The sequence below is a fragment of the Canis lupus genome, chromosome 6 (genome assembly GCF_011100685.1).
Source record: "Canis lupus familiaris isolate Mischka breed German Shepherd chromosome 6, alternate assembly UU_Cfam_GSD_1.0, whole genome shotgun sequence".
NCBI classification, from domain to species: domain Eukaryota; kingdom Metazoa; phylum Chordata; class Mammalia; order Carnivora; family Canidae; genus Canis; species Canis lupus.
The window spans coordinates 62,865,012-62,877,350 of NC_049227.1; positions in this window are offsets into that span (position 1 = coordinate 62,865,012).

Sequence of the window (12,339 nt, forward strand, 5' to 3'; positions counted from 1 at the left end):
CAAAACTTTAATTCCACTTCTCTCTCTCTTTGACATTTTGGAATGTTGTTGTCAGGTATTTTAATTCCGCACATACTTAGAATTCTATGAGATGTCGTTATTTTCTAATATCTTAAACTGACAATATTTCTTGGGTTTTATCCACCTATATATACTTTCCTGTCCTTCCTTTCCTTTCTTTATTATAATACATTCATCTAAGATCATTTTCCTCCTGCTGGAGAACTCCCTTAAGTAATTCTTTAACAAATTCTCTCATTTTTTTGTTTGTCTAAAAACTATTTTGTCTGTAGGACATTTTCACTGAGTATAGAATTCCAGATTATCAGTCATTTTCTTTCTAAAGATGCCCTACTGTCCTATAGTTTCCATCATTTTCTGTTGGAAATTCTGTCAGTTTTGGCTTTTCTCATTTGAATTTTTTTTAAAGATTTTATTTATTTATTCATGAGAGACACAAAGAGAGAGGCAGAGACACAGGTCAGAGGGAGAAGCAGGCTCCATGCAGGGAGCCCAATGTGGAACTCGATTCCAGGACTTCGGGGTCACACCCTGAGCTAAAGGCAGACGCTCAACTGCTGAACCACCCAGGCATCTCGAATTTTTTTTTTCTTTTAAGAATTTTTTGTCTACCTAAATATAGAATTCTTTGTTGGACTTTATTTCCCCTGGCAGTTTGGATATGTCAATCTGATGTCTCTGGCCTGTTTGTGATGAGAAGTCATCATTCATACTGTTGTTCCCCATGTGTAATATGTCATCTTCCCTTGCTGCTTTCAAGTTCACCTAAAATATGTTTAGAGGCAGTTACCATGAAGCTAATACATTTAAGCTTTAGGGCTTTGAAGTGGCCTTAAAAATGTCTTCACCAGGGCATTTATGTTTGTAGAGTTTGCAAAAGTACAGTAATTTTTAGCTATTTTCCATAAAGAGGACCCTAAATTGTATGAGCCTTAGGCTTCATAAAAGATCTATCCCTGCTTTTTACCTGGAAAGAAACACAAATGTAGTTCCTTCTGTAGGAAACAAGAAGTTCTTGTTTGATGACTACAATGGACAAAAAGAGAGAGTGTTGCTAGTGGCACAGAAATTACCTGAGCAGTAGAAACCTGGTGTTCCACAGCAGGCATTTTGACAGACTTCACTTCCTGAACAAAATGTTAAGTTTGGTCCTCCCATACTAGACTAGCAGCTTTTATAGTTTCAGAAATAAGTGTAAGCTACGCCTTGAATGTAATGAGCTCTGCCCTATTCAAGTATAACTGTTCCACCATGACCTACATAGTAATTGGCTCTGAAGGCATGATTAAGTCATTACCACCTCAACTGAGTAGGCAATTATGCAATCTGTGCACTTTGGATTCAGAGTCCTGGTATAATTCAAAGCTAATTTAGAAAAATGGCACCTCCGTAGAGAAGAGCAACTGGTGGGAAATCTGAGCTATCATCTTGGCTGTTCCTAGCAGTGAAATTTTAGCACTGCACACAAGTGCAGAGAAATCTCAGTAACAATCTGTTAAAAATAATTTGATTTTACAAGGTATCTAGTTTAGAACAAATTTATAGTTGAAATTCAAGAAAACTTCTCATTTCTTGAAGCAAACACTAGGAATCCAGTTTCATGAAAAAGACATTCTTCAGGCAATGTTGAGTGTCTCAGTGGTTGAGACTCAGTGGTTGAGTGTCTGCCTTTGGCTCAGGTTATGAGCCCGGGGTCCTGGGACTGAGTCCCACATCAGGCTCCCTGCCTGGAGCCTGCTTCTCCCTCTGCCTGTGTCTCTGCCCCTCTCTCTGTGTCTCTCATGAATACATAAAATGAAATATTTAAAAAGAAAAAGAAAAAGACATTCTCCTCTCTCTCTGTGTCTCTCATGAATACATAAAATGAAATATTTAAAAAGAAAAAGAAAAAGATATTCTTCATGAAGGGATAAAGATCTCCCTTTATAATAATAAAAGATTATTTATAATAATAATAATAATAATTTTATTATTTTTAGATTATTTTTAGATTATTATTTTTAAATTATAAAAACTTTATTTGAATTCATTGATATTATATACAATTTTTCTCACTTGAGGTGTCAATTTGTAAAAGAGGGTAAGCCATTTAATGACCAAATTAATGCCCAGGCATTATATAAAACATTCAGTTAAAATAATTTTTAACTGTTCCCAAATATTTCCTACATAATTCAGTATACCATAGAAAAATACTATATATTTTTTCCAAGTCTTCCTACAATGAAAGAATAAAAAACTATGAAAAAATTTACTCACTAGATACCAACAAGTTTTTGGCTTAATAGTTGGAAGTGAAAAACTAAATCAGACTTTATTTAGTTAGATTTTATAACCAATATTATTGCTACCTTCAGAGTTCAGGTGTTAAAAGATAATAATACATTTTTTAGAATATTTTTCAGAAAATTTTTTTCTAAAACCTTTTTAGAAATCTATTTCATGTACTTCCCTGCTGCAAATAATTATGCCTTCTGTATTAGATCCTGGATTCCTCTGATAGTAATGACACAATTGTTGGATCCTTCTAAAGGCTCATCAATTATGATTGAACCTCTTGAATCATGATTTATTTGTTTGATCCAAATAATGCTTTTGCCAGTAATAGAAGAACCAGCCAATTCTTTGAAAACAAATTACTTGTGTTGTAATAATAGGCCCATCCAAATCACAGTATGTCATGCTCCCCTGCTAAAGAATCTTCATACCCAGAACCAATCTGTGGTTTCTTCTCTTTGTCCCAACCTCAGAACCCAAGCTGAGGAAATGAAACTGGCTCCTGCTCACCTATAGAATAAAGAAATGCAAGCTTTTCTGCAAGATCTGTAAGGCCTTAGTGACCCAGCTTCTGATTACCTGTCAACCTGCTCACCTTCTTTTCTTATTAAAGTCAGTACACTCGGGTCATACCTAACTTACCTAATGTTCTCTGAACATACAATATGTGCTCATTCCTTTGCCTGGAAAGTTCTCCTGCCTTGTCCTCCTGGCCAACTCGTACTCTTTCTTCAAGTTAGCTCCTTGGGAAAACTTTCCTAACTTTCCCCACAAAGGAATGCATGCTGCTTCCTCTTTGGGTCACATTCTGTCTTCTATACATCCTGTCTTCAATGGATTGTTATTGCTCTTCACATGCCTGTCTCCCTTCACTAAACTGTGACCTCCCTGAAGGCAAAGTATAGATTCAATTAGACATTGAAGGGTTTTAAGGAGTTGGCTGACATTATCAGACTTGTGATATGTAAAGATGCTCAGGCTACAATTTGAAGAATGAAGAGACAGATATTTATTGACTGAATTAACAAATGAACTACCATGCTTAGCTATTCTTGAATACTTCTACTATCTAAATCACATCTAATGGGAGTTTGAGTTCTAATAACCTCTTCCAGTGTAGCACTGCCCAATAGAAATATATAAGCCTCATGTGTAATTTAAGATTTTCTAGTAGCCACATTAAAAAAAAGAAAAAACAAAAAAACAGGTGAAATTAATTTTAAAAATGTATTATACATAACCTAATGATCTAAAATATTGTCATTTTAACATTTGATCAATATAAAAATGTTATTAATGAGATAATTTACATTCTTTTTTTATGTACTGAATCTTTGAAATCCAGTCTACATTTTATATTTATAGCACATCTCAATTTGGACAACCACATTCCAAGTGCTCAGTAGCCACTGTGGCTAGTAACTATCATCTTGGACTGTGTAATTGTAATGCCTTCACCCAGTGATTCATGAACCTGCTTATACATCCACAGAGAGACAGTTGTTAAAATATTTTCCAGTAGTCTTTCTATTTTGATTAAGTACCTTTATGGAAAGACCCAGAAATCTCATTAAGCACACCAGGTGATGCTGATACAACAATCCATGGACAAGTATACGGAAATTGCTACATGGCCTCCAAGTTGTAAATATAATGAAACTTCTGAATATAATGAAACATCTTGCATCCTGGAAAAACTTGAGCAATACCATGGGAAGCCCAGTAGAAAGATGTTTAGGACACCTCTAAAATCATTTCAGAAAGTTATTATCATCCCTATTTTTTAAAGTTCAATCTGAAGAATCCAGTTCCTGACAAAGATAGCAAATTAATAACACTTACTTCCTGGAGTCCCCAAGTCTAATACTGAAGATGTCATATAAATGAGGAGGTGTTAATGGATCTTGGAGCCTCTTTAGAAATTCTGAGAAGACTGTAGAAGAGAAAAGGGAGTTGGGGCCCATTGTGATGGGGAAAGGAAGGATTAGAGTCGTAGATGGACACTGATGGAAGTAAGGGGTAGAATGGAGGGATAGTATCTCTGGTTGTGCCCTTGTCTACTCACATTACCCTGAGTTGGATCACGGCCCGCCCCAACTCAAGGGCCAACAGCAGAGCCAGCCCAACACCTGCTCATGGAGGTGGAGTGACATCAAGGTAGCTGATAACTATACACACAGGTTGGCTTGCAACATTTCTCTTTTCCTTCTACCTTAGGGTCTGGGTGATACCACAGAACATAGTAGTTCTTGAAAGGGTTGGCAGATGCAGGCATATGGGAGATAACCTGAGGGGCATGTTCTCCTCATGAAAGGCCAGAATGGTTCTAGTGAAGCCCTGACTATAATATCAGAAGCTTTCTATTTTAAGGCTCATCCACTGTCTTCCTTACTGGCCACCTCAAAAAAAAAAAAAAAAAAAAAATCAGAAGACTCACAATCCAAGTCTCAGGCTTTTGATCCTCCCTTTCAAATATGAATTACAGCTGAAGTTGCTAATACTCCCAAGTGAATATGAGATCATAGAGGAAAATATTATAGCATCTGAAGAGTGTAATTCCATAAAAGAAATTTCTTAGAAAACTGGACAATTTGTACTTGTGGAGCAAAATTAATGGATTTTTTAAAAAGCGAGAAATTTTCAATGAGTAAAAGAAATATCTCCAAAGAGATGAGGGAGGATATTAACAATATGAAGCAAAAATAACCTGGAGAAATTGGTTATGAAAAACAGAATGATTGAAATGAACTTAAGGGATGGGTTGACTAAGATTGAATACTATCAATAACAAATGAACAATGTAGAAATTAGTTAGGAAACTCTCCTAAAAAGCATGAAGAACACTGATAACAAAACCTGATGACATTACAAGAAAAGAGAGCTATAGACAAGTATCCTTTATAAAGATACATAAAATCTCCTAAACAAAATACTAGTTAATTGAATCCAGCTATATATATATATATGTGTGTGTGTGTATATATTATATATATATATAATATATATAACAAAAAAAGAATTTAGTAAGGTTGCAAGATATAACATCAGTATAAAAAATCAATTGCATTTTTATAGGCCGGTGATGGAAAATCCAAAAATGAAAATAAATAATTCATTTCAAAATCACATCAGAAAGAATAAAATACTGAGGTGCCCAGCTGGCTCAGGCAGTGGGGCATCGGATTCTTGATCTTGGAGTCATTAGTTCAATCAAGCCCTACACTGGGTGTAGAGTGTATTTTTTTAAAAAAGAATAAAATCCTTAGGAATACATTAAGCAAAAGAAGTGCAAAAAACCTGTATGCTGAAAACTAAACACATTATTAAGTGAAATTAAAGACAATCTAAATAAATGAGTATTCCATTTTTGTGGCTTGTAAAACACACTATTGTTAAGATGCTAATTCTCTCCAACTGATCTACATATTCAACCCTATCTGCCAACACAATTTTTTTTTAAGTATAGTTGACACACAATGCTATATAGTTCAGGTGTACAACATAGTGATTCAACATCTCCATCTGTTATGCTGTGATAACCAACACAGTTTTGAAAAAGGACCAGTGGAGGAGGACTTAATTACCCAGTTTGAAAACTTATTAAAAATTACAGTCGTCAACAAAGTGTGGTATTGGTGTAAAGACAGACATATAAATCAACGAAACAGAACAGAAAGTCCAGAAATAAATCCTTATATTTGTGGTCACTTCATTTTTTACAAAATATCAGGCAATTCAAGGGGGAAGAATGATCTTTTCAACAAATGGTGCTTGAACAAGAAGAGATCCATATGCAAAAAATAAATCATTTATTTGCATTATAAAAAAAAACCTCAAAATGGATCATAGATCTAACTGTAAGAGCTAAAACCCTAAGACTTCTAAAAAATATAGAAGAAAATCATTGAGATGCTGGGATAGCCAAAAATTTATTAGTGTGACACAAAAAGCAGAATTCACTTTAAAAATTCATAAACTGGGGATCCCTGGGTGGCACAGCGGTTTAGCGCCTGCCTTTGGCCCAGGGCGCGATCCTGGAGACCTGGGATCGAGTCCCACGTCGGGCTCCCGGTGCATGGAGCCTGCCTGCTTCTCCCTCTGCCTGTGTCTCTGCCTCTCTCTCGCTCTCTGATGTGACTATAATAAATAAATAAAAATTTAAAAAAAAATTTAAAAATTCATAAACTGGACTTCATTGAAACATAAAATGTTCAATCTTTAAAAGACACAATTAGGAAAATTAAAAACAAACCACATACTGGGAGAATATATTTGTAAACCATATAAGGATTATTATCTATTACCGTGTAGCAACTGCCCCAAAACTTGGCAGTTTAATACAACAAATATTTATTCTGTCACATGATTTTTGAATGTGGGGAATCTGAGCACAACTATTGGCCAGAGCTACAGCCATGTCAAGATTTGACTAGGACTACAGAATCTGCTTCCAAGCTCACTCATACAGCTGTTGACAGGCCGCAGTTCCTTGCTGGTTGTCACCCAGTGCATTAGTTTGCTAGGGCTGCTCTAAGAAAATAGGACAAATGTGTCACTTAAATAACAGAAACTTATTTTCTAACAGTTCTGCAGGTTAGAAGTCCAAAATCAGGAGCACCTGGGTGGCTCAGTGGTTGAGTGTCTGCCTTTGGCTCAGGGCATGATCCCTGAGTCCCAGGATTGAGTCCCAGGATCAAGTCCCACATCGAGCTCCCTGCGTGGAGTCTGCTACTCCGTCTGCCTATGTCTCTGTGTCTCTCATGAATAAATAAATAAAATTGAAAGAAAGAAAGGAAAGAGAAAGAAGAAGAAGACAGGAAGAAAAGAAGAAATAAAAAGAAAAGAAGAAAGAAGAAGAACGAAGAACAGAAGAAGAAAGAAAGAACAGAAAGAAAGAAAGCACAAAGAAAAAAGAAAGAAGAAAGAAGAGAAAGAACATAAGAAGAACAGCACCATCCCTAACCCGACCACCCGAATCCTCACTAATGACGGCCGCAGTCCGTATTCCTTCCCTCATTCCTTCCCCTCCCTTCCCCTCCTCCCCCCTCCCCACCGTCCCCTCCCCTCCCTACTCCCTCCCTCCCCCTCCCTCCATCATCCCTCCCTCCCTCCCCCATACCCTCCGCCTCACTTCCTCCCTCCCTGCCCGCCGCCCTCCTCCCTCACCCTCACTCCCTCCATCCTCCCCGCACTACCGCCCCTACCGCGCATCCCTCCCCGCCCCTCCCCTCCCCTCCCTCCCGCCCTCCCCTCCCCCCTCCCGCAAGTCCTCAGAAAGAAGAAGTACAAAATCGAGTGTTGGCAGGTTTGGTTTCTTCTGAGACCTCTCTCCTTGGCTTGTAGATGACCTGCTTCTTGATGTGTATTCACATGGTCTTTGTGCGCACACATCTCTGATCTTTTTCTGTGTCCAAATTTCCCCTTCTACAAGTACATCAATCAGACTGAATTAGGGTTCACCTCAATGGCCTCATTTTAACTTAATCATCTTTTAAAGGCCCTATCTCTAAATACAGCCATATTTTGAGGTACTGTTAGAGTTTCAACATATGAATTCTGGAGGGACACAGTTCAGCCTTAGAGTTCGACTCCCTGCTACATGAGCCCTCCTGGTAGGGCAACTCAGAACATGGCAGCGTGCTTCCCTCAGAGTAAGCGATCCGAGAGAGAAAGAGAGCAATTGCCTGAAGCAGAAACACAGCCATTTTTATTTTTTATTTATTATTATTATTTTTTTAGATTTTATTTATTTATTCATGAGATACACAGAGAGAGGGAGAGAGAGGCAGAGACACAGGCAGAGGAAGAAGCAGGCTCCACAGCCATTTTTAAAACCTAACCTCAGGAGCAACACAATATATTTCTACTGTGTGCGATCAGTAACACAGATCAATCCCAGATAATTTGGGAAAGTTTTACACGTTGGCATGAATAGCAGGAGGTGCAGATTATTAAGGAACATCTTGACGGCTATCTAAAAAAGATTTTATCCATAATACATGAAGAACTACTACAACTAGATAATAAAAAAAAAAGTAATTAAAAATAGGTAAAATGGGGCAGACTGGGTGGCTCAGCGGTTTAGTGCCGCCTTTCAGCCCAGGGTGTGATCCTGGAGATCCAGGATCGAGTCCCGTGTCAGGCTTCCTGCATTGAGCCTGCTTCTCCCTCTGCCTGTGTCTCTGCCTCTCTCTCTCTCTCTGTCTCTCATGAATAAATAAATAAAATCTTTTAAAAAAAATAGGCAAAAGATTTGAATAGATTTTTCACTAATCCAGATAGAGAACTGGCCAGTAAGCACATGAAAAAATGCTCAACATCATTAGTCATTAAAGAAATGCAAATTAAATTCACAGTGAGATACCACTATACACCCATAATCAAAAAGACTGACCATAAATACCAATGCTGGCAAGGATGTAGGGAAACTGGAATCCTCACACATTGTCAGTGGGAATGTAAAATGGTATAACTACTTTGGAAAACCATTTGGCCATTTCTAAAAATTCAATACAAACTTACCACGTGGTCTAGAAATTCAACTCCTAGGTAACACTACTCAAGAGAAATGGGAATATATATAGATATATATACACAAAAACTTGTATGGGAATGTGGAAGCAGAATTTTCATAACACAAAACCTGCAAACAATCCAAATCCCTATCAACTGATGAATGAGCAAATCGTGATATATCTATATAACAGAATATTATTCAGCAATAAAAAGGAATAAACTACTGAGACATGCTACAACATGGATGAACCTCTGTAACTTAATGCTAAATAAAAGAAACCAGACTCAAAAGACCACATAATGTATTATTTCGTAAGAAATTTCCAGGAAGGGCAAATCTATAGGAGTGGAAAGTAGATCAATTATTGCCTGGAACTGGGGATGGGAACAGGGATTAATTGCAAATGAGAACAAGGGTATTGGAGGGAGGTAGATGGAAATGTTCTAAAACTGGATTTTGGTGATGGCTGCAGAACTCTATAAAATTTTTAAGTTAAAATTACTGAATTGTATGTTTATAATAGGTGTATTTTATTTTATGTGACTGACACCTCAATGAAGCTGTCAAAAAGATGCACACGGTAAAATAATCCTACATATTTCACGAAGACATATGTATATATGAGGAGCCCTATCGAATGTATGAGAGTGGAGATGTACAAATAGCAAAAATATTAAGGAGAGGGTTGTTGCACATGAGAAGAATGTGCCAAGAACTGGGAAATGTGGTTATCTCAACTTTGTCCTCCATGATCTGAAAGAGAAAACAAACAAGCTATCATTAGCAGGACTTTCAAAATTACTGGTAGGATGGGGAAAATAATAATTATATCTGTAGAATGCTTTACTATTTACAAAGCTCTTCCACATACATTTTCTCATTTAATTCTCAAAATAGCTCTATGAAATACGTATAACTATGTCCATCTTAGTGATAGATTCACTGACACTCAGATTGGTCACCGAGCTTCTGACACAGGAGACTTAAACCCAGTGCTTTTCCCTACCTCCCTTGGCTTGGCTGATCCAATCAGATTCTTTTCCCCAGATATTTGGAATTAGACAACAGTGAGTCTCCATGATCATATAAGCACTAAGGACATACAAACCTCAGAGTTGTGGAATGGCAGTACTTTTTAATAAGGTACATGAAGAAGACAGACACCTTGCCTGCAAAGAAAGTAGAATGAAGCTAATTCAGTGACAAGAGGCCATGCGGCTCCAGAGGCACACATTCACACCACAGTAGCCACGGAGATGTGCCACCCGGATCTTCTTCAGAGAAAGACTTGCTACCTAGTCACAAAGAGTGCAGCCCAGCAGTCAGCTCCAACTGCAGAGAAGCCTCTTGCCCAAGACCATAGCCTTTCTGGGGCAGCCGGTATCAGACGACCACGTGGGGCCAGATATAAAGAATGAGGCAGTTCCGCCTGAAGTGGGACACTCTAAAGACAAATACTTTCTCTGAGCTACCTGTCAGGCTGGCCAAGTCTTGTCAGACCTGCATTGCAACTTAAATGCTTTCTCTGGCTAATCCTGCTGCTTCTTCTTTCTCTTCATGGGTATTGATCCCTAACAACTCCTATTAGCATCTGTTTCTGAATAGCCCATACTGCAACACATCACAACACCCAGCCATACACAATAAAACTCAGACTTCTAGGGGTGCCTGGGTGGCTTAGTGGTTGAGTATCTGCCTTTGGCTCAGGGCCTGACCCCAGGATCCTGGGATCAAGTCCCATATCAGGCTCCAGGGAGCCTGCTTCTCCCTCTGCCTGTGTTTCTGCCTCTCTCTCTGTATCTTGTGAATAAATAAATAAAATCTTTAAAAAGAAAAAAAAAACAAAACAAAACCTTAGCCTTCCAGGCTTTCTGGTTCCTGGCTCCTGGCTTTTATGTGGACACAGCTGAAATTCCACTTCCTGGCTTTTATCTTGAACTAGCTCAAATGCGAACAAAGGGCTTTGACCAGAACATTAATTTTCTGTTTCAGTTCTGCCACTAAATAGCCATTTAATCTTTTTTTAAAAAAAATATTTTATTTATTTATTCATGAGAGACACAGAGAGAGAGGCAGAGACACAGGGAGAGGGAGAAGCAGGCTCCATGCTGGGAGCCCAACGTGGGACTCGATTCCAGGTTTCCAAGATCACGTCCTGAGCTGAAGGTGGCGCTAAACAGCTGAGCCATCCGGGCTGCCCCAATAGCCATTTAATCTTAAGCAAATCATTTTATTTCTCTGGGTCTTTGTTTTCTTACCTGTCTATTGGAGGGTCAGGAAAGGCCCTTCTAATCATTCTATCGTCAAGCAGACAGTTGACTACATAAAATGCCTGCTGAGCCACAGAGATGGTTTAACCAACCCTAATGTACACTTTTTCATGGCATTTCAGTATAGCTAAGATGCTTTCCTAGAAAGCATTCCTATGTTTCTGGCTGTTAAAATGATCTCATATATGATTTTGGCAAAAGGCCATTTCACAAAGTGGTTAGGAGAGCTGCAAAGTGATGTCTGGTGCAGAGGCAGGAGACAGAAGTGATAGGCACAATCCTATAATGAAGGAGCTGGGCTTGTCCCCCTACTCCAGTAGGTGCAAAAGGGTGGGTGGGTGGAGGAGGAGGTTGAGGAACTGGATAGGAATTCAGCGACATATAACTCCATATAACCTCCGCCTCCCTTTCCTTGTCCTTGTCCTATCTCCATCCTTGTACACAATGCCGTGCTCTATACTCCAACAACCCCAAGTTCCCTCCTTTAGGACCACTCAAGCCTCACTTTTCCTTCAAAACTACCATTCAACAATACCACCACAACCTCCAATATCTTCATGAAAACTACCATCCCACAGTGTTGAGTGTTGAACTTAGGTAAATGATTAGCTGTGATGCTATCAAGGAGCTTTACTGGTTCAACGATTTTCCCTCCAGTGACTGTTAAAAAACACACAGATTACAAGAACAAATTTAGGGAAATGACAAAAGTTCTAAAATCTTACAGTCTTTCCTTCTGGTGTCTGATCTGTAGTCCCAGAACCTTTCCTCTACATAAATGGAAATTCACACGGTTTTACTCTTAGGATCAACATTCCCTCTTGGTGCTCCCATTTCACAAATCTTGTCTTTAGCAAAAACCACATGGATTCCTTCTATCATTTAACCCTTTCCCCAGTGTAAATATGTGATCTGGCCTGAAAATCCAATTAGGCTTTCTTTGACTCCATGGGCAACAAGAACCTCCAAGTAACTCCAAAAGAGAAGACTATCCAAAAAAAAAAAAAGAGAGAGAGAGAGAGAGAGAGAGAGAAGACTATCCATATGATTCCTCTGGAAGCTTCTTCCTTGCAACCTATATAAGAAGATTTTACTAAATTCTCCAATTGACTTCAGTGCTCCTTCCAGCACTACTTAATCCCTGGTGCCCCAACTAGGTCTCGAAATTATCTCCCTCTCTCGCTCTGCTCACCTATTAAAAATCCCCATTCCTTGACCAACTTGCAAATGAATTATAATATACTTAAAATGCCC